A 4,578-nucleotide genomic window follows, 5' to 3' on the forward strand; every position below is an offset into this window, starting at 1 on the left:
CAAACCCTGAGAATCCTGGTCTAGCCAAGTAGAGCAAACCCTAACTATCACACCCACCTGCAGCTGTATTGATGGCCTACGTGATTTTGACATAACTGATGAGGTTCTTTTATGCCTTTCAGTGCTCTTCTCCCCTACCCCTCACATCTTCCCCGCTCTCTCCTACTAGCTGGCTCCCAAGCCCCTTGTGATGTTGATTTGTTTTTGTATCTGTATTTGACCTTGAGGACACAAACATTAGAACAAAACAAAAGAAAAACCCAAGCTGTGGGAGAAAGATGTGTTAGGTACCAGGGAAAGCAGGGCTTGATGATCATACAAACGATATTATCTAACATCAAGGTCCTGCTCAGTATTTCACAGAGTGCTTCAGAGGTGCAAGTAGTTCACATGCTTATCTACTAGCCGAAAGGTTGGGGGTTCACACCCACCCACAGACAGACCTGGCGATCTCCTTCTGACAGCTCAGCCATTAAACACCTTTTGGAGGGCAGTACTACTCGGACTTGCATGGGATCACTCTGAACTGGTACGTGTTTGGCAGGAATTATTTTATTGAATGAAATAATAATGAGACGAGGAACCGTGACCTCCGAGGTCATTCAGGACCCTGCACCAGGCAGGTGACAATGTGTTCTGCTAGGAGGATTCAACGTGGACTAGTGGACACGACTGCACCAAGAGTTAAGGGACTGCTTGCACTGCAGCCCCTTAAGCAACCGGGTCAACTCGTTTCCCTCTCAGGGTCCTCACCTGGAGCACCTGGAGGAGAGGGGTTGCATCACAACCTCTCAGGTGCTCACGAAATTAATTTCAGGGCCTCCCAATAACAGTCCAGAGATCCAATGTTCACGACCACCTGGGAAGGGGTTCAAAAAGCAGGGTGTGAAGCCCTGTAGTTGGAAAGCCGTCTTCAGTGACTTTGGAATAAGGATCTAGAATCTTTTTGTGAAAGCCCCGCTGAGTCTCCAGGTTCCTGAACCACTGAGTTGGAGCGTGTGCGTGACTCTTTTACCAGGATTTTGAAATCAACGCTTTGTTCTGGACGTCCTTTCCCTCTTGCTTCTCCTCTGACTTAAATGTTAGTCCTGTGGCACTTGGTTCAAAATACAACGGAGCTACTGGATCCTGACCGCTCCTTATGGACTCGGTGGTGACTCCCATCATCTAAGGCACCGTCATCTCTTTTGTAGAGGGAGTATCCTTTGACTTCTTAGCTGCCTTTGAACCAGTTCTGATTCATAGTGACCACACATACAAGATAATGAAACACTGCCTGGTCTTATACATATTATTGACCCTGCAGTGACCTTCTAACTGAGCTCTCTGTGTTTCTAGCCTATTATTGCCCATTCGCCACTCAACAGCCAGATACCATTAAAAGTGTAATTCAGATTGTGTCACTTTCCTACTTCCAATGCTCCAAACTGCTTCTAATCTTTCAGCATGCCCGGATAAAGTCCAAACGCTCTCATATCGCCTGCAGTGCCCTAGACAGGATCCAGCCTTTGCCCATCTTATCATTTGCAATAGTTCTGCCTGTTTGTGGCCTAACCTTTTGTTATATATTTCATTATATCATCCACTCCCTTCACTATCCTGGTGACTCTGTGAGGACAAGGAATCTCTCTGTTTTTTCCAATTCCACATGGAACTCTGGTAGTGAAGTGGTCACTCGTTGGCCTGCTAACTATAAGGTCACTAGCCACTCTGCAGGGGAAAGATGGGGATTTCTACTCCAGTTAAGGGTTACAGTCGCAGAAACTCACAGGGGCAGTTCTCTCCTATCTTATAGGATCACTATCTGTCAGCATCAACTTAATACAGTGAGTGGGTTTGTTTGGTTTTTTTTGGAGGAGGGTTGTCTACTTCCATATCCCCAGTGTCTAGCACCTAGTAGGTGCTCAGTTAATACTTGGTGAATGTATGAATAATGGATGAATTAAGCTGTGAATGAACCCACACCCCAACCCTCCTGAATGCCCCTCTACCTTTGATCTTCTGCACTCTACCCAATTGTGTTGACTCAAGTCTGACTCATGGCAAGCCCGTGTAGGTCAGTCGAACTGTGCCCCACAGCATTTTCAATGGCTGGTTTTTCTGAAGTGGATTGCCACACCTTTCTTCTGAGGAACTTCTGGGTGAACTGGAACTGCCAACTTTAGGGTCTCACCAAAGAACTTAGTCACTTATAGTACCCAGCCTGGTGTTTTACATTGCTTCATATGCATGTGAAGGTTGGGCATTGAATGACGAAGACTGAAGAAGAACAGGTGCATTTAGAAGACTGTTGGAAGTACCATGGACTGCCAAAGGGGCAGGAAAGGGGGATCTGTCTTGGAAGAAGTACAGCCAGCGTGGGTCCTTGGAGGCAAGGATGGCAAGACTTCATCTGACTTTGGACATGTGAGGAGAGACGAGCTCTTGCAGAGGGACATCATGTTTGTTAGAGGGGAAGCAAAGGAGAGGAAGACTCGAGGGAATGGATTGACACCGTGGCTGTAAGCGTAAGGACAATTTCGAGGATGGTGCTGGACCGGGAGGGAAGGCTTTCAGTCTGTTGTGCATAAGGTTGCTCTGGGTTAGAACTGACTCACTGGCACCTAACAACAACAACAGAGTAAACTCTAGCATGTCTTTTCCCAGCTCAGACTGTTCTGCGGTGGGTAGTCTGATTAGCTGTAGCTGATCAAGGTGTACAAAAATATGCTCCTGGAAATCATTTTAACAAATGCTTTTGTACCACATTCGTGCGTACTAATGACTTACATAGAGGAAAATATATTTCTGGAGACACAGTTCCCCAGGAAGGCTTTATCTTTTCTGCCAGAAGGGATGGGGCCCATTCATCACCACTCACCTCTCCTATGAAATCACAGTGAGGGCAGCTCTAGGTGCTGCTGCAACTTCTACCATCCACCTGATCTTTCACTTGATCAATAAATCTGTTTTGCGAACCTGGCCCTCTGTATTTAATGTGTCCAGGAAGTGGGCTAATTAAGCCCTGAGTTGGAGGGCCTCTTCATAGGCAGCTTGTGGTCTAGCATTTTCTCTGTGACTCATGGAATTTGTCCCCGTAGGATATAAATCTGAGCTCCGCTCCTCCAGCTGTGGGAGAGCTCATGCCAGCCGGTCACATTCCTGGCTGCTTCCCTTTGCTCGTGCCAGCTTCTTGGCCCTGTTCTCATTCAGTGACGCCTCTCAGGCTGTTGCTTAACCTTCCAAAGCCAGTATGAGTGAGATCAGGCTCATGCTATGTATTTCGCGTTTGTGGTCACTTTATGTAAATATGTCACTTTAGTCACGGGAGAAAGGGCTGCTTCCTATAAAAGTGGAGTCAAGCAAATCCCATGGAAGCTTTACCTGCCACACCTGGGATTGCCATGATTTGGGATCAAAGTGACAGAGATGGATGTTTACATTGTTTATTATTTTATCATAGAGGATAGGATGATATGCAAAAATCGTGACCCACTGTTGTTGTTAGTTGTTGTCAAGTCAGCCTGCCATTCACGGCGACCCAAACACAATGGAGCTAAACACTTCCTGGCCCTGCTCCACCATCGTGATTGGTTGTGACTCAGACTGTGGGATTCATAGGGTTTTCACTGGATGATTTTTGGATGTAGATTACCAGGCCTTTCTTCCTAGTCCATCTTAGTTTAGAAGCTCTTCTGAAACCTGTTGACAGCAGAGTAACACACAGATGGCTGGTGGCTGTGTATAAAGTGCAATGGTCGGGAATCAAACCCAGGTCTTCTGGATGGAAGGCAACATTTCTACCACTGAGCCTCCACTGCCTCCACGGACACATTAGTGGGGTTAGATGAAAATGCATTTATCTACCACTGTGCCCAGGTGGGCTCACCCAAACAACATTGTCAAGTCTGTAGTTGCTGAGTGTGAGGAACTCTGAGGAGTCTCAGAGGAGCAGTGAGGAGCCAAGGTGGTGGGACTCCCACGGGTAGGACTGGGCTCTGTTTGTACAACCAGCCTGAGGCATCTCAATGTTTAATCAGCAGGGGAGTTTTAACCTGCTGTATTTCCAGCCAGGGCTGGTTCACCCCTCTTTAGGAAGCCTGGTGGTCCCCTGCTCTTGGGACATCGCCATAGTGATGCTGAACTTAGTGCGGAGACCTGTTTGACATAGCACACTACAGCCTAGAACTCCTGGACTCAAACGATCCTCCAGTCTCAGCCAGTAGGATGTAACTGGGACTACAGGCATGCAGCACCACACCCAGATATTTCAATATTTGAACAATGGGTGTGACTCTACTGAAGACCACCTGCTTCTGCTTAACTGGTTCCATTAGTCTTGCACCTTGAAGCCACTCACCTGGAACGTGCATGCCAGACACCAGGTATCAGAGAGGGTCTTGCAGCCATGCCTTCAGTGGACCTCTGGTTCCTTTCCCTTCATTCTTGCTCCTGATTGTGGCCTACAGTGGCCTACACTATCTACCTTCTAATGGTCTCCCCCACGTCTATCCTTACCTCATCTTGGAATTTGACACACAGTCCAACTCTCCTGTCCTCAGGCCTATCTTCCCCTGACAAGTGGTTTTCCCTCTCTGG

Source organism: Tenrec ecaudatus, chromosome 4, assembly GCF_050624435.1.
Source record: "Tenrec ecaudatus isolate mTenEca1 chromosome 4, mTenEca1.hap1, whole genome shotgun sequence".
Lineage (NCBI taxonomy): Eukaryota > Metazoa > Chordata > Mammalia > Afrosoricida > Tenrecidae > Tenrec > Tenrec ecaudatus.